This window comes from Phascolarctos cinereus, unplaced genomic scaffold (genome assembly GCF_003287225.1).
Source record: "Phascolarctos cinereus isolate Bilbo 61053 unplaced genomic scaffold, phaCin_HiC Scaffold_2;HRSCAF=192, whole genome shotgun sequence".
Lineage (NCBI taxonomy): Eukaryota > Metazoa > Chordata > Mammalia > Diprotodontia > Phascolarctidae > Phascolarctos > Phascolarctos cinereus.
In genome coordinates, this window is record NW_027555625.1 from 7,718,012 (window position 1) to 7,742,574 (window position 24,563).

Genomic DNA, 24,563 nt, shown 5'->3' on the forward strand with positions numbered 1-24,563 from the left:
CTAATTTTTTCTTGCCTTTTATGCATTATTTGGTGATAATCACATTTGAGATGAATGTTCTGGGTAAGGTACAGAATGAACTATTAAAAATATGCAAACTCTGGTCTAAATAGCTGGTCATCAGGACTGCTGCTGTCTAATAGGGCATGCATCTGCTCACTCTGTGCTGCTTGATTGACCAAATCAGCCATTTGATGGCATGATGGGAGAAGATCAGATACACCTACAGTTAACCTTCAAGCTTAACTCTGATGCAGGCTTTCATTTCAAAGTCATTGCAGGCAAGATTATGTTAACACAAAGCTTTGAAAAATGCTAATGTAACTTTGTCTTAGCATCTTAGTGTCTGGGTCAGAACTCATACTTTCTATACATAGGGCATTGGGCTTGGAATCCAACTCCGAAACTTATTCAGTCTTAACCTGCTTTAGGAGAGAGTTGGTGTACAGGACTGGGATTTGGTAGTACTGCTGCCTTGGTCGGAACATATGTGGAATATTGTATTCAGTTCTGGGTATTGTATTAAGTACTTAGCTTAGGAAGGGCACGAGTTAACTAGGGAATGTCTAGAGGAAGACAACCAGGATGGCAAAGGGCCTTGAGTTCATATCGTGTAAGGATAAATTCAGGGAAATTTAGCCAAGGAAAGAGAAGTCTTTATTTTTTCTTTTTCCATTTTCTTTTTTTTTTTAAACTAATTTATCTTAGTTTATTAACAATTACTTCCATAAACATTTGAGTTTTAAAATTTTCTCCCCCTCCCTCCCCAAGATTGCACACAATCTGATGTAGGATATATATACACATTCCTATTAAATATATTTTCATATTAGTAATGTGGTAAGGAAGAATTAGAACCAATAGGAGGAACCACAAGAAAGAGATAACAAAACAAAACAGAAGAAAAAATAGCAAATAGTATGCTTCAATCTGAATTCAAACTCCATAGTTCTTTCTTTGGATGTGGATAGCATTTTCCGTCATGAGACTTTTGGAGATATCTTTGAGCTTTGCATTGCTGAGAAGGGCTAAGTCTATCAACATCCGTCATAGCACAATGTGGCTGTTACTGTGTACAATGTTCTCTTGGTTCTGCTCACTTCACTCAGCATCAGTCCATACAAGTCTTTCCAGGTTTTTCTGAAGTCCGCCTGCTCATCATTTCTTATAGCACAATAGTATTCCATTACATTCATATACCACAACTTGTTCAGCCATTCCACAATTGACAGGCATTCCCTCAATTTCCAATTCTTTGCCACCACAAAAAGAGCTGCTATAAATATTTTTGTACATGTGGGTCCTTTTTCCATTTTTATAATCTCTTTGGGATACAGCCCTAGAAATGCTATTGCTGAGTCAAATGGTATGCACATTTTTAAACCCTTTTGGGCACAGTTCCAAAATGGTTGGATCATTTCACAACTCCACTAACAATGCATTAGTGTTCTAATTTTCCCACATTTTCTCCAACATTTATCATTTTCCTATTTTGTCATGTTAGTCAATCTGATAGGTATGATGTGGTATCTCAGAGTTGTTTTGATTTGTATTTCTCTAATCAACAGTGATTTAGAGCATCTTTTCATATAACTATAGATGACTTTAATTTCTTCATCTGAGAACTGCCTGTTCATACCCTTTGACCATTTATTAATTGGGGAATGACTTGTATAAAGAGAAATATTAGTGGGCTGTGCAGTAGCTTTCTTCAAGTACCTGAAGGGCAACCATTTGGAAGAAGGATTTGCCTGGCTTCTGAGAGCATAACTAGCTAGGCACAGTGGGAGGCAGAGGGGAAATTGAAAAGAAGCAAATTTGAGTTTCATGTTAGAAAAAACTTGCTACTGATCAGAATTGCCTCAAGTGGAATGGGCTACTTCAAGACTTAGTGGGGGAATCTCTCTGTGGAGGTCTTCAAGAAAGACTGGGAAGATCTTATCTCTGTGTTATTTCTTTCCCAGTTCTAAACACTGTACCTGGCACATGGTAGGTGCCCAATACACGCTTGTTGATTTTTTACTTGATTTTGTTGAGGAGATCCTTGTTTGGAGGAAAATAGGAGGGAGTATATGAAATCACTTCCAACTCAGTTTCTGTGATTCTGGAGATCAGTCTGTTTGGCCATCCATGAATTCATTCAATGACCATTTATTTATTTATTACCTTTTGAGTGTAGAGCCAAGTACATTTGGCCTGGGAAAGAAAAAAAGACATTATCTTATCTCTCAGAGATAAGAAATGGTCCCTGCTTTTGTGTGTTGTAAAGTCTAGTTGGAGGAGAAGACACAAATACTGCTCCCTTTGACCTGTACTGGCTCCACAGTGAACCTGAATTTGTCCAACTTTTCCCTGCAGATGTCTAGTGAGAAGGAGCCCGTACCTACTTCAGAAGGCAGCCTGTCCCCTTTCAGGTTAGTTCCCACTGTTGGAAAGTTTTTCCTCATCTCATGCCTAAATTTGCATCTTTGTAATTTCCAATCATGATTAGAAAGCTTCTGTCTGTATACATCAAGGCTTGTGTCCTGTTTGATAAGTCTACCACAGAGGCACAAAAGGCTATGTGGTCTCTTATGGGGAGGTCATTCCTTGTCTGGAAAGTGAGTCTCTTAATCTGTGCCTGACATCTCTCCCAGACGTAGCTATGAGGCTCAAATGTGATCATAGATATGAGAAAAAAATTTTTAAGTGTAAATCGTAGTATTTAATAAATATTTATTAAGTACCTACTACGTGCAAGGCACTGCTAATTGCTAGAGATATAAAGACAAAAATGAAACAGGACTTGCTGTCACAGACCTTGCATTCTACTGGGTGGGGTGTGGCTCAGAATGCACACAGATAAATATAGTAGAAGGAAAACTGAAGAGAGAAGATTCTGAAAAGACTTCATGGCAGAGGCGGCATAAGGACTTCTGGCCCCATGTAACTCATCTGCAGAAGGAGATGGATTATAGGATCATGGGTTTAGAGTTGGAAAGGACCTAAGAACCCATCTAGTTTGATTGCACCATTTTATGTATGAGGAAACTGAGGCATAGAGGGATGAAATGACTTGCCCAGCTCACACAGCTAGTAAAGGTCTAAGAGCTTAAACCCAGCTTCTCCGATGCCAGAATCCATACTCATTCCACTGGACTGCAATGTCTATTCAGGGGAAGGTCGTCCAAGGGAAGGGAAGCTGAAGGGAAGGAACAGAGGTGGGGAATCTAGACTTGCTTTTCTGGGAGCAGCCATTTAATTAAATTCAATTGGACAAAAATTTATTAAATGCCTACCATGTGGTAGGCATGGTACTAGATGCTAGAAAGCACAAAGACCAAAAACTAAACATTCCTTGTCCTCAGGGAGCTTATATGGTGGGGAAGGGAAAGGAAAGATGAACATAGGTGAGTAAATATAGGCTATATGTATATGTTACATAATATAAGTATACAAAATAATAATGGAACAATGGAAAGTAATTTCAAGAAGGCTTGTGTACACACTAGGAAATCAGGGAAGGCCTCCTGTAGGAAGCAGCCCCTGAGCTAGGGATTACAAAAGGGTGAGGTGAGGCAGGGTGAATTCCAGGCATGGATGTTCATTTGAGCAAAGGAGATGGAATGTCATGTACAGAGAACAGCTGGTTATAGACTGATATGAAATAAGACTGGAAAAGTGAATGAGTGGGGGCTTGAGGGTGAAGGGTCACAACAAACCTATTAGTAGGTGTCATTTTGTCCCTATTTTACAGATGAGGAAACTGAGGCTCAGAGAGGTTAAGTGACTTGCCTTGTTCCACCCAGCCAACAAGTGACTGAGACAGGATTTAACCAAAGGCACTCCTGCCTCCCAAGTCCATCACCCTCATCACTTCACCATGATGAACCTTGCCCAACCTGACTCTGACCAAGAATGTACTTTACAGTAAACTTGACTATCATCTGACCATTAACCAAAGACCTTCAATGAGAAGGAGCCCACTCCCTCCCAAGGCAGCCCACCCTACTTTGGGACAGCTCTCAGTGATAGGAAGTTTTTCCTGACCCCAGGCCTAAATTTGCTTCTTTGCAACTCCTGCTGATGATTAGAAATCTTCTGGTTCCACATAGGAAGGCCGTGTCCTGTCTACATGTCTGTGAAACCAGGATGGTGAAGGACCTCATGTCTGTGTCATCTGAGGATTGGCTGAAGGAACTGGGTACATTTGGCCTGGAGAAGGTAAGACTCAGGGTAGACAGGATTGGGCTCTTTGAGTAGTCATGGGGAAGAGGGGTTATCTTTGTTCTGCTTGTCCAGAGAGTAGAACCAGGAGCCAGGGGCAAGAGGGGAAGGGTCTAGACAATCACACTTAGGCTTAGTGTTAGGAGAAACTTTCTACCATGAGAGCTACCCTGAAGTGGGCTGGGCTACCTCTGCCTTGGGATGTGGTGGGGTGTTCCATCTTTGGAGGCCACCAAGTAGAGAGGAGAGGACATTCATCACATATAATGTATGGAGGGCATTCTTTTTCAGGCCTGGGTGGACTTAGAGACCACTGAGGTGCCTTCCAACTGAATTTCTGGGATAGATCAATAAAGCATTTATTAAGAGCTTACTGTATGTCAGGCACTCAGCTAAGCACTGAAGTTCTGAGATTTTGGGTCCTTATGTATATTATGGACCTTCTTGCTGTCATACAGAATGTGGCTACTTGTCCTTTTTTCAGCCTCAGGTTTCCTGACAATGGTAGTGGATGTCCAAAGTCCATTTCAGAGTCAGGATGGGTTCTGTGCACCCATGGATGCCCCAAATGCTAACAAATACACTCAGCAGTGCCCTGGGGCTTCTTGATTCTTTCCTCCAAGAGATTCTGAGGGTCATCCTCAGTGTCTCTGGCAGAGTTTGAAGTCTCATTTACTCCAGCAGCTACCTACCTCTCAGTCACCAGAATGAGGCCACTTTGTGCTGGAGCCCTGGCTCAATTCCTGTAGGCCCTGGCCTGACTGCATTTGTTTTTTTATAAGTTTGATCAAATCTCAGCCTTCTCTTTAAGGAATAGTTAGCTTGTCTTCACCCTGTGAAACCCCAGATGGAAAATTACAAAGCTGAGCTTTTAGCTGCACATACAGAAAGGGATCAAGGAAACGGGTGCTGAGAATGTCTGGGGTTGGATTCTCTCTAGCCCTGCAGCTGGAAGGGAGTAGGAGGTGCACTGGGGACTGGCCTCCCTGATGTTGATTTATAGGGTGTAGGTTAGCGCCTGGAAGTAACCTTTGGGATCACCTAATCCAATCCTAATATTTTACCAAGGAGGAGACTGAGGCCTAGAGATTTTCAATGACTTTTCTAAGGTCACACAAAGTAGCAGGTGTCAGCAGAGAGATCCCAACACAGATTCCCTAACACCAAATATAGGCCCCTTTCTACTGCCACTCTGTGGTACAATGGCTAGCTGTTGCTATTACTTGTTTTTCTCAATAGAATGTGGTTCACATCCAGCTAGGAATCTGGTGACATGAGCTCTTGCTGTGAATGGGTGATATGACTTTCAGCAAGTAATCCCATTGAATTCAACACAATCTAATAAACAATAATCAAATGCCTACTGTGTGCCATGCACAGAACTAGGTCCCTGCACTTAAGAAGCTTACATCTGATACTTTCTGAGCCTCAAGTTCCTCTTCAGCAAAATGGCAGCCATAGATGATTCATCGAATTTTAGAACTGGAAGGGACATAAAGAACATGCTCCAGTCCCCTCATTTTATAGATGAAATCAATGAGACCCTAGAGAGAGCGAGTTGAGCAAAGTCACACAGCTAGTTCTTGTAGCTAGTAGAATGTTCTGGGAGGATTAACACCTCTGGGGGAGGGCTGTGGAGCCCTTCTGAGGGCTGCTCATCCACCTTAGGTGTTCACCTTCACCCAACTGTCACCTGTGGTTGCAAGAAGCTGGAGCATGCACAGCAGCCACACCCTGGTAAAACCATCTCAGCAGATGGGCTAAATCAGGTTGAGGGTAACTGACAGGCCACAAACCTATTGGTGAGTTAGGGGGGTGTGTACCTCAAGCATGTGAAGACATTCCCTAGTAGAATGAGCAGATGAGAACAATTTGTTCCAATGCCCATGAACGTGGCTGAAATAGGTACAGTAGAGAGCATAAATGTTGGTCAGACATTGAAGATGGTCATCCATTGCATCCATGGCCAACACCAGTAGTCTTGACTTTTTTCTTGGCGCTGAACTCTGATGATTCTGGAAGAGAGAGTGAGGTTGATTACTTTGTGCAGCTCTGCCTCGCTTAAATCCAATTCATACACGAGTGAAGACATCATCCCATGATGTCATTGTTCTCTTCGAAAATGAACAACAACAACAAAATGACAAAACCAGTGTCAGAGCGCTGAGTACTCTATGGCTCTTTCTTTTATCCCTATGCAAGTATTTTGTTGTAATGATTATTTTTCTTTAATGTGTTTTCAAATGAACTGAGTAGACTTTCTGTGGTGTGGACTGAGTTGGCCTGTCCAGTTCTGGACTCTACATTTGAGGACAGCCAGTGAAAAGAAAGAGGCTATGACAAGAAATGTGGTCAAGATGGTGAGCTGGCTGTAGTCCATGACATATGAAAAAAGAACAAAGCACCTGTGGGTACTCGGCCTGGACACAGGGGAACATGATGGCTGTCTTCAAATATGTGGTGGGTAATCATGGGAAGGAGGAATAGGATTTAATCTGATTTGACCCTCTTGGGGGAGGTTTGGAATCTCTGCTTGATTTAAAGGAGAACTTAATTATAGCTGAGAATAGAATAGAACTTATTGGAGGTAATCAACTCCCTGCTAGTGGAAGTGTTTAAGCAGAGGGTAAATGACCACTCGTCAAATTTTATGTCTAGTTTCAAAAAACAATTTCTCAAGTATGAGGTTAGTCAGCAATACACATTTATTAAGCACCTACTATGTGCCAGGCATTGTGCTAAGCGCTGGGGATGCAAAGAGACAAAAGACAGTCCCTGCCCTCAAGAAGCTTACAATCTAACAGAGAAGACAAACAGACAAATGTATACAAACAAGATATATATAGGATAAGAAGGAAATAATTAAGAGAGGGGAGGCACTAGAATTAAGAGGAGTTGGAGAAGGCTTCCTGTAGAAGGTGGGGTTTTAGTGGGGACCTAAAGGAAGCCAGGGAGGTCAGTAATCAAAGCAGAAGAGGGAGAGCATTCCAGGCATGGAGGATAGTCAGAGAAAATGCCCAGAGCTAAGAGATGGAGGGTCTTTTCCCAGGAGCAGCCAGGAGGCCAGTGTCACTGGATTGAAGAATATGTTTCAGGGAGCAAGATGTAAGAAGACTGGAAAGATAGGAGGGATCTGGGTTATAAAAGATATTGCATGCAAATAGAGTATTTTGAATTTGCTTCTAGAGGCAACAGAGAGCCACTGGAGTTTATTGAGTGGGGAAATGACATGATTGGACCTGAACTTTAGGAAAATCACTGTTGGCTGAATGGAGGATAGATTGGAGTAGGGAGAGACTTGAGGCAGGTAGACCCACCATTGGGATATTGCAATAGTCCAGCCACGAGGTGATAAGGGCCTGCATAAGAGTAGGGGCAGTGTTAGAGGAGAGAAGGGAGTGTATTCAAGAGATGTTACTAAGGTAGAATATATGGGCCTTGGTAATAGTTTGGGTATGAGGAGATAGAGATAGTGAAGACTTGAGGATGAGTCCCTTAGATCCCTAAGGGATTGGGGGGATGGCATTACCCTCCCTCCCCTCAATATAATAGGGAAGGTTGAGTGGGAGAGGGTTTAAAGGGAAAGATAACGAGTTCAGTCTTGGACTTATTGACTATAACATGTCTATAGAACATCCAGTTGGAGATACCTGAAAGGCAGTTGGAGATAAGCCATTGGAGGGCAGCAGAAAGGTTGGGGCAGGAAAGGTAGATTTGAGAATCATCAGCACAGCTGTGGTAATTACATCCATGGGAGCTGATGAGATCACTAAGGGAGTAGTATAGAGGGAGAAAGGAAAAGGGTCCAGGACAGAACCCTGAGAGACACCCAAGGTCAGAGGGCATGACCTGGAAGAGGATCTAGCAAAGAAGACAGAGAAAGAGTGGTCTGAGAGGGAGGATGAGAACCAGGAGAGAGAGGGGGGTGTGTCCTGACAACCTAGAAAGAAGAGAGCATTGAGGAGGAGGAGGTGATCAGTGTCCAAGGCTGCAGAGAGGCTGAGAATGAGGCCGTTGGATTTGGCCAGTAAGAGATCTCTAGTCACTTTGGAGAGAGCAACTTTGATGGAATGATGAGGTTAGAAGTTGGATTGTCAAGGGATTAAGAAGAAAGTGAGAGGTAAGTTCTCTGTCCACTGTGCCACTTCATGGCTCCCAGGGGGTTTAATGCACTCCAAATTCAACCCACACGAAAGATGGGATACAACAGCCTAGAAGAGACGTGATCAGAAACTGCATTAGAAGTGGCATACATGAGGCTTCAGAGTAGGGCACCCCACTTGCCTCTATCCTGGTCAGGTCACATCTGGAGGGTGGAGTTCAGTCCCAGGTATCACATTTGATGAAGAACATGGATAGGTGTCTAGGATGGGCCTTGAGTTAATGCCATGAGGATCAGTTGAAGCAAATGAGTATTTTCAGCCTAGGGAAGAGAAGATTTAGGGAAATAAGGATGCATTGCCTTGGGAGGCAGTGAGTTCCCCTTCACTGGAGGTCTACAGGCAAAGATGGGATGACCATTTGTAGGGTTGGGGTTGTACAAGGAATTCCCACTCAGATGACCCTGAAAGTCCCTTCCTACTTTGAATCTTTAGGATGTTGTAAGATTCCATTTTTGTCATACCAACCCCGAAGAGATGAGGTCTATCTTATATGGTGTGACTGTCACTTCCATTGGTTACCCAGCTCTGCATCCTTTGGTCAGTGACATTTCTATGCTAAAGTCACTGAGTAAGGCTCAGCTCTAACACTATTTCTCAATGACAGAACCCTTTGCCTTTCTTGGTCATGCTGTGCTGCTCATGACTGCCTTGAGAGAGGAGCAGGGATGCACCAGTAAAGAGGTCACTTGGGCATTTCAGAGTTCTGTCATTTCTATACAATATGACTTCCATTCCATCATTCCAACATGATGCATTACAGTATGGAATGAATACATTCATTTTTATCTCTACCACAAGTTTCTCCTCACTCCAGTCCACCCTTCATTCTGCTGCCAAAGTGATTTTCCTTAAATACAGCTCCGACCATGTCACAATCCCTTTCCTCCCCCAACTCTCCTCTCAACAACATCCAGTGACTCCCCATCCCCTTTGGAGTCAAATGTAAGATTCTGTTTGGTGTCCAAAGCCCTTCACACCTGACACCCTCCAGCCTTTCCATTTGCTCTATACGCTGGTATGCCCCACACATACTATAATCTAGCTCCATTGGCTAAATTGTTCCTTCCTTACACATGGCTATCTATCCCCTTACTCTTCCAGATATATTCCCCATGATTAGGGCGCTCTCCTTCTTCAGCTCTGCCTTTTGGCTTTCTGACTTCCTTTTGTGTTCAGCTCGAAGCCCACTTTTTGGAAGAGGCCTTTCTTGGTCCCCCCTCTATTACCAGTGACCTCCCCTCTGAGATGACTTTCCTGCCACACTATACATATCATGTAGGTACCATTCACATGTCATCCCCACGGTATTGGGAGTTCCTTGAGGGTAGGGACCATGTTTTTACCTTTCTTTGTATCCCAAACATTTAGCACAGTGCCTGGCACATAGTAGGTGCTTATAAATTGCTTATTGCCTGACTGAATGACTTTTTCTCTGATTGTCCTTAATATGTCAGCAGCCACCAATACTACAGTTGTGGGTAAATCCTAAAATGTTCTTATCTTCCCATTCTGGGAAACATTGTGGGAGAAGAGTTTACTCATTTCAGTTTTAGCAGATGCTGACTTTTTGGAATTGCTCTGTTTTGCTTTAGTAGGGTTGTTAGTTGGATTCACGCCATCAAACTCAAAACAGGTTTTTGCCCATATGCCCAAGTCTTTTTCAGCCTCATTCTGGGTAGTGGCATTGTTTCTCTCCCTCTTGTTGTTTTTAGGTAGTATTTCAGGAGTTGGTGTTAAGTGAGGACTTTCAGTGATTTCTTGTTCTTTAATTTTTTCCCTTTCAGTTTTTTGTCTCTTCTCAATGTTATGTAATTTAGGGTTGGAAATGAAGCTATTCCTTATGATTGTCCTGCACTAATCAGCATCTCCTTGTCATATGACTTGGAGTTCAGGGTACTGTTGATAAAACTAGTATGGTGGATTCCTAATTTTGTTATGAGATGGTGTAATTGTCCATAATGGAAAGTTGGCTACGGCTCACTTTATACACTTTATTGCTTCCCTCACTTCAGTGCTCACAACTATATATGTGGAAAGCATTTCAATTAGCAGGATATTGACATTCTTGCTTTGGCGGTATTCTTGACTTGGTTCAGTGTATTCCCCCTTCTTGTGGTACCAGAATTTAGAAGAAGAGCTCCACTCTCCCCCATGACAAACTGACCTTCCCTTTGGTGAATAGAGGAGGGCCAGCCAGTCGCCTCATGCTACTTTTCTATTTCTTGGACTTCCAGGAAGATTTTGACATCCTTTTTTCTCCTTAGCCAATATAGGGCTTTCTCTTAAGGATTTAAGAAGAGGTGTTTTTTGGATACAAACTGTGAATTCTTCAAATTAATTACTTATTTATATATATGTAAATTTTAATATAGAATTTATGAATGTATACATTTAATTGCTTCTATTATTTAACATTAATATTAATTAAAATTTTATATATTTTATACATTATAAATATAATACTATATAACAACATACATTTTATATTTATTTATATATTATTTATTTTGTATATATAAATTTTATAAAAATTTATACATGATTACATACTAAATAAACTTATAATTGTCATACATTTGGAGGGATATATAAATGAAACTATTATTATTATTTGAAATGGGACCATTAATGATTTCTCTCTTGGTCTAGTCATTTAACCAGTTATGAACGGATTATTTTCTCCACACCTCTCCCTTATGCCTACAAAAGATAGTGTGAGAGACTTTGTCAAGCACTTGTCTAGAGTCTAAATATTTTGTGTCTACCGTATTTCCTTAATCTGCCAGTCTAGCAACTACATCAGAAAAGGCAATGAAGTCAGTGTGGCCAAGCTGTTTCTGAAACCATGCTGCTTTTTAGAGACCACTCCTTCCCTTTCTAAATACTCACAAAGATTCCCCTTACAACTGTTTGAGATTTTTGCCAAATGGCTAAGTCAAATTAATCACTTGTGGTAGAAAAGGTCCCCCTTTTCCTATTTTTAGGAAAACGAGGAAAACCTTTGTCTTCCTCCATTCCTGAGATAACCATGCAGTTCTCCAACACCTTTCTGAATTCACAGACAGGGTTTCAGTAATCACATCTGCCAGACGTCTTGGTGCCCGGGATGCATTTTGAGTCTGATGAGTTGATGTTGTGGAGGCAAGATAAATACTCTATGGCTGATTTGTCTCTTTAGTTCTACCTCCCTGCTAACCACTTTTGTTCTGGTCTTTAGAAGTGTATTCATTCTCATCGGAAGCAAAAAACAGATCCGAAACAAATATTGTTGCTCAGCATTCTCGCTGTTATCCATCATCAGCTTCCCAGACATTCTCAGCAACAATCCTGACCCTTCTTTGATTCTCCCGATAGAGATAAACACTGATTTATTTTTTTCATGGCTTTCCTTGTCAGCCTCATCTCATTCTGGAATTTAGCACTCCTGGCAATATTCTCACAGGATCATGCCGCTCTTTGGAATCATCCTTCATCACTTGTCCTTACTTTGCATCTTCTCTACTTCTTATGTTTTTGATGGGCTTAGTTTATTTTGACCAAAAAAAGAACCATTGTGTGTGCTTTTAAAAATATGTTTTGTTGATTTCTTTTTTTTTTCCATAATAGTCATTTCAACTCCTTCTCCAGCTTGAACCTTCTGTCATAACTGAGAAATAATTAGACTGAAATATCTGATATAGTGATAATGTCTAATAGTGTCTATATTATGCTGCCTTACTAATTCTCTGCCTTTATTTCAGTATTCTTCACTGGTTGATCGATTCTCTGATCTCTCCTTAGGTTCGTTATATTTTTATTGATGTTATAGTGCTTGTGCACGTCACTTTCCTGATTTTGTTTATTGGCTCTCTATCACTTCATATCAATCTTCCCATGTTTATTTAATTCCTCATGTTTATAATTTCTTACCACACTATAATATTCCCTTACATTTGTATATCACAGGTTCCCCCCACCCCTGGCCGTTCTCCAATTGATGGCTACCCACTTTATTTCCAGTTTTTTTTTTTCCATCACAAAAGCTGTACCTCTGAGTATCTTGGTAGATATTGTACTCTAATTTCTGTCTTTGAGTTCTTTGGAGGGTAAAATCCTGTGGAGTCACTGACTCCAAGAGTGAGGAAAGTTTAATCACATTCTTGTAAATTAACAAATTGAGATACAGAATAATTGGGCCTCTTTGCAGTTCCACTGATAGCTATTGGTGTTTTTGTTTTCCCCCACTTTCTTCAACATTGACTTCCTGTTTTTATTATCCTCACCAATTTGCATGATGTCAGGGGAAACATCAGAGTTGTTTTAATTTATATTTGTCACTCTTAGAGATTTGGAGAGTCATTGCACAGGCCACTTGTAGTTTCAATACTTTTGAAAATTGTTCATATCCTTTGACCACTTATCTAGTGGGGAATGGCTTTTGGTATGACTTATTTGTATCAACTCCCTATACATTTGACACACTAAGCTTTTATTGGTCACCCAGTAAGTCAACAGTTTTCAACTGCTCATTTGTGCCAGGCAATGCATTAAGTGCTGGGGATATGAAGAAAAGCAAGAGACAATCCCTGCCCTCGCGGAGCTTACATTCCAGTGGAAGAGATGATATGCCCACAACCACATACATGCAAAATATATCCACTGTAAATGGAAGGTAGTCTCAGAAGGAGAGGATGCCATACCCTATTAGGGCTTCTTAAACCTTTTCCACTTGGGACCTCTTTTTGGTGTTGGCACTGTGTGGCCTGAGGGCGTGTGCAGTGCAAAGTGTGCATGCTTTGTGTTTAGAACTAAGGTGAGGTTGTGGGATGCAACACTGGCAAGTGCTGCTGGAAACTCCATGGATGTATTAAGCATGTGAGTTTTGCACATTCAGAAACCTTTTACTGTTGCCAAATTTTTCATGACCCCATGGGGTTGTAGCCCACAGTTTAAGAAGCCCTGTGCGTAAATGAAAGCATTAGTGGGGAACAGGTGGACTTTTGCCAATGGTTGTCTGCAATGGATCACAAATTTAGTGTTGTCTAATTTCCTGAAGGATGCATAGGAAAAAAGGTCTCCCTGTTCTGATTATTAATTATGGGAACACATTTGACTGGTTAGAACAAAATGCTATCTTCTAGGTACTCTTCAATAATGTGCCTCCTATCCATACATTGAAATCATTCAGGATTCCTTGGAAATTTTAACAACAGAAATCATCTTATTCAGAAACCACCAAATAATAAACACCAGATAAGGCATGAAATACAGAGCTGTCTCATCACTGAAGGTATTTGTCCCTGTGAAAAGGAGATCTACCACGTAGAAGAGTGATTCTTGTGGATGCTGAGGTCATCTAGATTTTCCTGTTTACAAATGACATTGCTCTGACTTCACCAAAGCCCAAAATACTGAAGAGCCTCCTGTAACTACCCAAAATAGTGTGGCATCACCCTCCATACAGGAAAGACCAAGTTAGTGTAGAATGGCTGTTGTCCAGATTACTACATGCAGTATATATGTACAGAAACATATACATATATATCAAATCACTTAGTTTCTCTGAGATTTAGTTTCCTCACATATAAAATGAGGGGCTTGAATTTGATGACCTTTGATGTCCCTTCCAGCTCTAAATCTATGGAGTTTTGGTTGTAAGAACTTTGGAAAAGAATATGAGTAAAAGATGGCATCAGTGGAATGTATGCTAAGAAGAAAAGATAGGCTGGCCATGAGGTGAGGGCAAGAGGTGACAGGCGGACAGCCTAAGTGCTCCATGGGTATCATCACAACATCAGGAGAAATCAAGGAAGGCTTCCAATATTTTGGGGGGACTCTCTGTGTCAAAATTACAGGAGGACATTGACAAGGGCTGCATATGATAGTAAATCACGGGTGACTGTGATCTGTCATTTGGAAGAACATTCAAAGTTGATGAGATCACAAATTCATTTTGGAATTTTCAGTTTGATGCATTTCCCTCCTTCTCTCTTAATTTTATCTGTATTGATTTTATTCACATAAATTTTTAAAATTTTTATGTAATAAAAATTATCTTTTTCCCTTTGTGACTATCTTTATGTTTTTTTTAATTGGGAATATCCCCATAGCTATATTTGTGAAATATAGCTGATCTTTTCTCTCCTGATACTTTTTTCTTCTGGTATGGTCTTTATTATTTATGTGGCATATCCGTTTCGAACTAATTGTGGTATATAGTATGGTATATGATGTCCCTCAGTGAAGACACAGGGCAGCTAGGTGGCACAGTGGATAGAGCACTGATCCTGGAGTAAGGAAAACTCATCTCTGAGTTCCAATCTAGCCTCAGACACTTACTAGCTGTGTGACCCTGGGCAAGTCACTTAACCCTGTTTGCCTCAATTTTCTCATTTATGAAATGAGCTGGATATGGAAATGGCAAATCATTCTGGTATCTTTAAGAAAACTCTGAATAGGGTCACAAAGAGTTGGACACAACTGAAACGAATAAACAACAACATGATGTAAAATGTCGATTGAAACCCTCTTTTTTGTTTTGCTGAGGCAATCAGGGTTAAGTGACTTGCTCAGGGTCACACAGCTAGTAAGTGTCAAGTGTCTGGAGCTGGATATGAACTCAGGTCTTCCTGACTCCAAGGCTAGAGCTCTAACCACTGTGCCACCTAGCTGCCCCCCCCAATTTCTACAAAATCACTTTCCAAAGTTCCTAGAAGTTCTTGTCAAAATGCTGTAATTTGTGTTTTTACTTCTAGCTAACACTGGATGACTGTTTTTCTATTTCTTTGGTTCTTTCTATTACTTCTATTTCTTGCTGATCATTTTTGTTATCTACTTTTCTGTGTTCTTTAAAATCTTGCCTCTGGAGTGATTTGTCTAGGGGTTCCCCCATGTGAGTTGGGGAGTGCTCCCAGGAAATAGATACATTGTTATTTCCATTACAGAGACAGATAGAAGACAGTTGAGAACTTTAATCAGGGCCTTTTGTTAGCTCACCTTTATACACATTATCTCATTTGATCCTAACAATAATCTTGTAACAAAGGAGCCTAGTCAGTAATGGCATAGTAGAATGCTAGGTAAGACAATGGATAGAGTGCTTGACTTGGAGTATTGAAGATCTGAGTTCAAATCCTGCCTTCTACCCTTATCGACTGGGTGACCATGAGCAAATCACTTAACCTCTCTGTGACTCAGTTTCCTTATCTGTAAAATGAGGAGGTTGAACCCTATGATCTCCAAGATCCCTTCTGATTCTAGATCTATGATTCTGCAGCAAGTACGACTGTTTTAATTTTACTGCTGAGAAAAATGAAGATTGAAGGGCACAAATTCCTTTCTCAGGGTCATACAAATATTAAATTTCTTAGGTAGGTAAACTTCTTTATTTTCCACTTCATCCCATAGTTTCTCTGTCCAGCCTTTTGCCAAATGGAGGGTAGTTAACTTTTTAATTTTATCTATCTCTTGTACTCAGTTCTGTGCCTGGCATGTTGTAGGGGCTTAATACATGCTTACTGAATGGCATTGAATCCATCAGTCTTTTCATTGGCCTCTGGTTATTCATGGCACCTTTTGTTGCCAGAATTTCCAACTCGTTGTTTGAATCTGTGCCTATATGGCAGATCTGTCTTTCTTTCCCACACCCTGAGCCCTTAAATCCTATGGCTGTTCTGTTTGATAATGGGGATTTTATTTTATTTTATTTTATTTATTTTAATTTTATTTTAATTTTGATTTATTAACAATCACTTCCATATGCTTTTGAATTGAAAAATTTTCTCCCCCTTCCCCCCCCACCCTCCCCAAGATGGTGCACAATATCACATAGGCTTTACATTTACATACCCATTAAACATATTTTCACATTAGTGAAGTTGTAAGTAAAAATCAAGACCAATAAAAGGAACCATCGGAAAGATGAAACAAAGCTCAACAGAAGGTAAAAATAAGTGATAACGATTCGACTTAATATTGGGGATTTTAAAAAATCTCCTTATACCAATTATCCCACAAATAATCCCAGAGCAAGTCCTCTGTCTACAGAGAAGAAGCATGGCAGAGTAGGGAATTCCTTGCGGGACCCGAGTTCAGGACCTTTTCCTCTGCTGTGTTGCAGTAGCTGTTTAGACAACCGGCCTAAAGTATCTCTCTGCTCCAATCCATCCTCCTTTGGCACTCTGTTGACAAAGCGACTTTCCTAAAGAATAGTTCCAACCGTATCCCTCCATTATTCAATAAGCTCCAGTAGCTCCCTATTACCTCCAGGATCAAATACAAACACCCCCCTTTGCCATTTAAAATTTTCCATAGCTTGACATCTTCCTTCCTTTCTTGTCCTCTCATAATTTACTCCCCTACACATGCTCTATGACCCAGCTACTCTGGCTTCCTTACTGTTTCTCACACAAACCACTTCATCTCCTGTCTCTGTACTTTCCCAATGATGGCCAGCCCTTCATTCCTTTTTTTTTTTTAATATAAATTTATTTAGTTTTAGTTTTCAACATTCACTTCCACAAGTTTTTGAGCTCCAAATTTTCACCCCATCTCACCCCTTAACCCACCCCAAGATGGCATGCATTCTGAATATCCCTTCCCCTAGTCTATCCTCTCTTCTATCTCTCTCCCCTTCTCTTATCCCCTTCCCCTTCTATTTTCCTGTAGGGCAGGATAGACTTCTGTACCCCATTTCCTGTATTTCTTATTTCCCAGTAGCATGTGAAAACATTTTATTAAACATATTTTGAAAACTTTGGTTTCAAATTTTCTCTCTTCCTCCCACCCCACACACCCTCATTGAAAAGGCAAGCAACTTAATATAGGTTGTACGTGTGCAGTTATGCAAAACACGTCCACAGTAGACATGATGTGAAAAACTAACTCTATTTCCCTTAATCCTATCCTGCCCTCCCATTTATTCTATTCTTTCTTTTGACCCTGTTCCTCCTCAGAAGTATTTATTTCTGATTACCCCTTTCCCAATCTGCCCTCCTCTCTATCATCCCCCTGCTCTCTTGTCCCCTTTCCCCCTATTTTCCTGTAGGGTAAGACAGATTTCCATACCCAATGTGTATGTTATTCCTCCTTAAGCCAAATCCTATGAGAATAAGATTCCTCATTCCCTCTCACCTTCCCTGTTTCCCCTCCACTGTAAGAGACTTTTCTGTTTTTTTTGTGAGATAATTTACCCCATTCTACCTCTCCCTTTCTTCTTTCCAGTATAATCCTCTCTCATCCCTTAATTTTATTCTCCAGATATGACCCCTTAATCTTCAACTCACCCTGTGCCCTCTATCTATCTATCTATACATACATACAATTTTTTTCCTCAACTACCCTAATACTGACAAAGGTCTCATGAGTATAAATATCATCTTTCCATGCAGGAATGTAAACAGTTCAATCTTAATAAGTCTCTTATGATTTCTCTTTCCTGTTTACCTCTTCATGTTCCACTTGAGTCCTGTATTTGAAAGTCAAATTTTTTATTCAGCTCTGGTCTTTTCATCAGGAATGCTTGAAAGTCCTCTATTTCACTGAATGACCATTTTTCCCCTGAAGGATTATACTCAGTTTTGCTGGGTAGGTGATTCTTGGTTGTAATCCTATCTCCTTTGCCCTCTGGAATATTATATTCCATGCCCTGGGTCCTTTAATGTAGAAGCTGCTAAATCTTGTGTTATCCTGATTGTGTTTCCACAGTACTTGAATTGTTTTTCTGGCAGCTTGTAATATTTTCTCCTTGACCTGGGAACTCTGGAATTTGGCTATAATATTCCTAGGAGTTTTCCTTTGGGGATCTCTTTCAGGAGGAGATCTGTGGATTCTTTCAATTTCTATTTTGCCCTCTGGTTCTAATATATCAGGGCAGTTTTCCTTGATAATTTCTTGAAAGATGATGTCTAGGCTTTTTTTTGATCATGGCTTTCAGATAGTCCAATAATTTTTAAATTCTCTCTCCTGGATCTATTTTCCAGGTCAGTTTTTTTCCAATGAGATATTTCACATTGTTTTCTAATTTTTCATTCTTTTGGATTTGTTCTACTGTGTCTTGATTTCTCATAAAGTCACTATCTTCCAATTGCTCTATTCTAATTTTTAAGGAAGTATTTTCTTCAGTAAGCTTTTGGACTTCCTTTTCCATTTGGCCAATTTTCTTTTTAGGGCATTTTCTCCTCATTGGCTTTTTGGACCTCTTTTGCCATTTGGGTTAGGCTATTTTTTAAGGTGTTATTTTCTTCAGTATTTTTTTGGGTCTCCTTTAGCAAGCTGTTGACTTGTTTTTTGTGATTTTCTTGCATCACTCTCAGTTTTTACTCTACTTCCCTTACTTGCTTCTCAAAATCCCTTTTGAGCTCTTCCAAGGCCTGGGACTGATTCATATTTTTCTTGGAGGCTTTGGATGTAGGAGCTTTGACTTTGTTGTCTTCTTCTGGTTGTATATTTTGATCTTCTTTTTCACCAAAGTAAGATAATATGTCTGACTCTTTTTGCTGCTTGCTCATGATCCCGGCCAATTACTTGAGTTTTAAACTCTTTGTTAAGGTAAAGTCTGCTTCCAATGTGGAGATGTACTGTCCCAAGCTTCAGGGGTTTGTACAGCTGTTTTCAGAGATACTTGTAGGGACCTGTAAATTTTCAGTTCTTCCAAGGTGATGTGATAAGGGGAGAAGTGTTTACTCCTTTCCTGGCCTGTGACCACAAACACTCCTTTGTGTCCTGTAACTGAGGAGGGGCTCCTCTCACGGTCACTACAAGCTCCACCATGCCAGCACTCCTCCTCACCCCAGCACCACCGCCCAGAACTGTGACCCAGATCCACACACGGGCAAAGTAGGAGATTCCTGCCTCAGCACTGGCAAAGAGATCCCTGCAATCCCTCTCTGATCAGCCACTGGATTCTCCCTCACTCTGTGGGCCGGAAGCTCGGGAAGCAGCTGCCCCCCCCATGGCCAGGCTCTTGGGGAATGGAGCTGAAGCCCACCTTCCTCTCTGAGCACTGCAGAAACAGACTTTTCCCACTGACCTTTTAAGTTGTCTTTGGCATTGGTGGATTGAGGAGTCTGGAAACCTCCACAGCTGCCCAAGATTCAGTCCTCTGAGGCCTGCTCTAGGTTTGCTGAGGCCTGCGCGCCCACACTGTGCTGCGCTGTGCTCCTAGCCCAGCACGATACATCTTTCTGATCAATCATGTAGGTTGTCTTGGGTTGGAAATTTGTTTCACTCTGTCTTTTTGTGGGTTCTGCTGCTTCAGAATTTGTTTAGAGCCATTTTTATGAGTATTTGGAGGGGTTTGGAGGAGAGCTCAAGCAAGTCACTGCTTTCACTCTACCATCTTGGCTCTGCCCCCCCACCCCTTCATTCCTGAAATGTTCTCCTTCTTCACCTTTCCCTCACAGTTTCCTTGGATTCCTTCAATGCTCACAGCAAAGCCCACTTTCTGAAAGAGGCCTTCACCAGTCCTCCTTATGCTAGTGCTTCCTCATCTGAGATTACCTTCCATCTCTTCTATATATATATGTGTTACATAAACTCTCTGGGAATTCTTACCCCAACTTCTGTAGACACTGACAAGTTTGGCCCAGAGCTTAGGGGCTACATTTCTCACAAGGTACTATTGGTAACCCTGAGTGGTTGAGATTGTCTTTTTCTGGCTCTGTAATTCATAAGCCTCCACTAATGTGCTTTCTACCATGATTATTAGTTGATGCCAATTAGTTAGCTAGATAATTGGCTTTTAGAAAAGGAGATTTACTTAGACTGTGTGTAAGAATAGTCGTTACAAAATGCCCTCTGTCCACCTGAGACAAACCAACTATTCTGTCATAGCACATGGTGAGACCAGAGTAAAGTGAATTCAGGGTTAGAGACAACATGGTACAAAGGGCCATCTCACAGCTCCTTGAAGTTTCTTCGATGAGGTCCTCAAGATATTTTCTTTATGTATGATATAGCCTTTTCTGATGGGTTTTTGTAGAGCCTTGAATCTGTGTTCAGTGTGTTCTTGGCTTCAATGCAAACTTGCTCATCAGCTGATCTGAGGATGCTGCTGGGAATGGAAATGGGAATTCCAAATTCCAAAACAATGGGAAGATGAGATTTCCAAAATCCTTTGGATGCCTTGAAGCTCGTGAGTTCTTTTTCCAACCAAGGAGGGGAGTAGACCAGTTGAGGCTAAGTAATTTTCCTTTTCCTCCCCTTCTCTAGATGTTTTGCTCTCAAGGGCTTCACAGGAATATTTTTCTTCTGGGCCATCATTTCCCATTGAAATTGGCTTGATGATTCTATATAGGCTCATAGGGTACAACCAAGTTTCTAAGCCAATTAGAACAGACTTCTTGTCATGCTTAGGCTTTGTTCACATCCAAAGATGAAACTGAGAAACATTCTGACCTGGTAAATGTAATAAGGTATAGCAAGCATCTTGTCGAATGTTATGGGGGTGATTTACCTGCCCAATGACTGCAACCCTGAAGTATTTTGTCTGTGACTAATTATTTACTGACATGTTTTTTCCCCTCATTAGAACATGAGCTCCTTGAGAATAAAGATGCCATCTTTGCCTTTCTTTGTATCCCTAGTGCTTAATATGGTGCCTGGAACATAGTAAGCACACAATAAATCCTTCCGGATTGAGTTTTTTATTGATACTTAGAAAACTGTGTGATTTAAATGAGATGATGTATATGAAGGGCCACGTCAAGCTTAAAGCACTATAGAAGTGTCAGCTATAATCATTATGGTTATGACCTGATGAACCTAACTGATGTAACGATCATTACTGCTACCTAGTGGCTGATATCTGAACTCTTGGCATAGAGTGATTCTCTGAGTAGTGTCTTGTATCCCCAACATTTGAAGTCATTACTAGCTCATGGTCTCCTCTTTTTGGCACTGTGCTCTGCATGCAAGGAGAAGATGATGGAGGCAACAGGACCATCCAGAAGAGGGTAATCAAGATGGTGGAGGGACCTGAGTTCATGTCATATGAGGATTGATTGAAGAAATCAGGCGTGTTTATCCTGGAGAAGAAAAGGCAATGGTGGGATGGGAAGAGCTTCTTTGAAGGAGAGATTGAACCTATTTTGGTTTTTGGTCCCAAAAGGGAGAACCTGGAGCAAGGAGTAGCTGAGGCAGATAGTACTTAAATGGCTAGCCCACGGCCACATAGTGTCTAGGGATGGATCTGAACTCAGGTTTTCCTGACTTTAGGCCAGCACAGCATCTACCACACCACCCAGCTGCCTTGGTATTCGAACTTGCCTCCATCTAATTCTCGTCTACCTCTCCAGTCTTTTCCTGTTATTCTCTGTTGTTCTTGTTCACTTGTTTCAGTTATGTCTCTTCAAGGCCTGATTTGGGCTTTTCTTGGCAAAGGTCCTGGTGTGGTTTGCCATTTCCTTCTTCAGCTCGTTTTACAGATGAGGAAACTGAGGCAACCAGAGTGAAGTGACTTGCTGAGTGTCACCCAGCTAATAAGTGTCTGAGGCCAGATTGGAACCCATGAAGATGACTCTTCCTGACTCCAGGCCCAGTGCTGTACCCATTGTGCCACCTAGCTATTCTCTGCTGACTTCTAATCCCTCATCTCCAATTGCCCTTCAGACATCTTGTACTGGATGTCCGGTAGACATCTGAAACTCAATATTGAAAAATAAGAATCATTATCTTTTCCTCTAAACCCTCTCCACCTACCCCATTCCATATCACAGCAGAGGGTAACACCCTCCCCCCAGTCCCTCAGACTACCAACACAGCAGTCATCCTGAACTCCCCTCTCTCTCTTACCCCCCAGGGTCCAATATGATGCCAAGGCCTCTAGACTTTAACCTCTGCAGCTTCTGTAGTTGATTTCACTTCTGAGCATCTCTGGTCAATTTCACTTCTGTAGCATCTCCCCAACATGCCCCCTTCTGTGCTTTGACCTGGTACCCTGATACTATAGTCCCTCATCACTATTGTAACAGCTGTTGGGGGGCCATGGTTCTCCCTGCCTCGAGTCTTTCCCCCCTCCCACTTCAGTCCATCTTTCATTCAGGTTTCCTGAAGTTCAGGTCCAACCATATCAACCTTTTCCTCCTCCCCCTACTTAATATTCTCCATGGCTCCGTGTTGCCTCCAGGATCAAATACCAAATTCTCTGTTTGTCATTCAAAGCCCTAACTAACCCAGCCCCCTCCCCCTTCCTGGGCTGTTTATGCCTCACTCCTCAATGCTTTCTCTTTGATCCAGTGACACCAGCCTCCCGGCTGTTCCACGAGCAAGGCCCTCCATCTCTGGGTTCTGAGCATTTTCTCTGTCTGTTCCCCAGGCCTGGAACACTTTCCCTCTTTTGCCCCCTTGCCCTCCCTGGCTTTCTTTAAATCCCAGTTAAAATCCCGCTTTCTACAGGAAGCCTTCCCCAGCCCCTCTTGATTCCAGCGCCCTCCCACTTGTTAATGATTTCCTGCCTATCATGTATACAGCTATATGTGCACGTGTGTTTGCCAGCTGTGTCCTCCATTAGATTGTGAGCTCCTTGAGGGCAGGGACTGGGTTTTGCCTCTCTTTGTAACCCCAGTGCTTGCTTGGCACACAGTGGGGGCTTAATAAATGACTGATTGACTGGCTGATTCACCCCCTCCACGGGGAGGCAGTATCCTGGCCAGGAGTGCTTGCTGCTGTTCCTTAACATGAACTTTCCATCTCCTGCTGCGGTGCCTTTGCCCTGTCTGTCCTGGAGTTCTCTGGCTCCTTAGCTCTGATTTTAGAATTCTCAGCTCTCTTCAAGGCTCTGCTCAGCTGCCATATCCCTTGGGAAGCCTCTCCTGGTTGCATGTTCTATCCCAGCCCCACTTCCACCTCCGGGAGAAAGTCAAATCCTTTTTTCATCTTTGAATTGCTGGTGCCTAGCCCAGAGTAAGTGAAAAAGTTTGTTGAACTGAACTGAATTGATGAATGCTTAGAGAGTCGTAGAATATGGGCAGATAGTGCGGTGTAATGGGTAGGTCAATGATATTGCAGTCCAGAAGACCAAGGTTTTACCTAAGAGCTTCCCTTAAGCTTGTGTGACCCAGGCAACTCACTTAAGGTCTCTGTGCCTCAGTTTCCCCACTTTGAATATGAAGGGGTTGGCCTGTCCGGTCCCTTCCGGTTCTAGATCTGAAACTCTCTGATCCTTGGACATTAGACTTCATCCAGTCTGACCTTTGTAGTGATTTAGCAAATGTTAATTGAGCCCCTTTGTCTCACTCAGACAGGGCAGATGACTTGCCCAAGGTCACAGAGGGAGGTAGCTGTAGAGTTGAGCAGGCTCTGGCCATCATTCTTTGGATCTTTCCCTTCTCTCTGGCTGTCTCCAGATGTTTCGTTTTGCAGTCCCAGGCTCAGTGGAAGCAGCACTCAGCTCATCAACATTTGGGACGTATAGACTCATTGTCTGCTTTGACTCCATCCTCTTTTTGTTTGCTAGGCTGACCACCCTCACCTCAGAGCCCTTGTCACCTGTCACTGGCTTGTTTACATGGGCCTTGGAAAGCTCCCTGGACTGGAGTGAAGGCATCTGGCACTTTGCAGGGCTTCCTGGTTGTACTCAGGAACGTCCTGGGCTGCTGTCACCTCCTCCCCTGACCATGCTTCTACCTGGCTCAAGGGCCAATCACCCCCCACAGAGCCATCATCCAGGAAAGCATGAATACCTGGCTGACTACCTGCAGTGGGTCAGGGGACTTGCACTTGTACTGATGGCTTTGAGTGAGGGGATGAAGCTCTTTTGTGCATCATGGCCTGGCCCAAGGAGAAGGAAGAGTGGGCACAGAAAGTCTCTCTCCTCTAGAGAGCACAGGTTCAAAATTGTAAACTTCCTTCACTCCAGATTCCAGGGTCAGAAAATCTAAAATTAGAGCTTCATTCCTTTGTGAGGAGATGGAGTGAAGCTTACTTGGGGAGAGGACATGAGATCAGAGGATCATAGACTGAGAGAGACAAAGAATCCTTAGAAGACATTCAATCCAGTCTCTCCTTTTTATGGATGAGGAAACTGAGGCTCAAAGACACAGTCAGGGTCCCAGAGCTGGGAAGGGTCTGAGGAAGATGCAAACTCGGGTGTTCCTGACTCTTAGTCTGGCTCGGGTGTCTGATGCTGAGAGGTGGCCCAGGGAGGGTGAGTCCTGGGCCTGGCTGTAGAACATGTGAGCTCAAACCCATCTCTTGCTTGGCCATGTGATCTTGGGT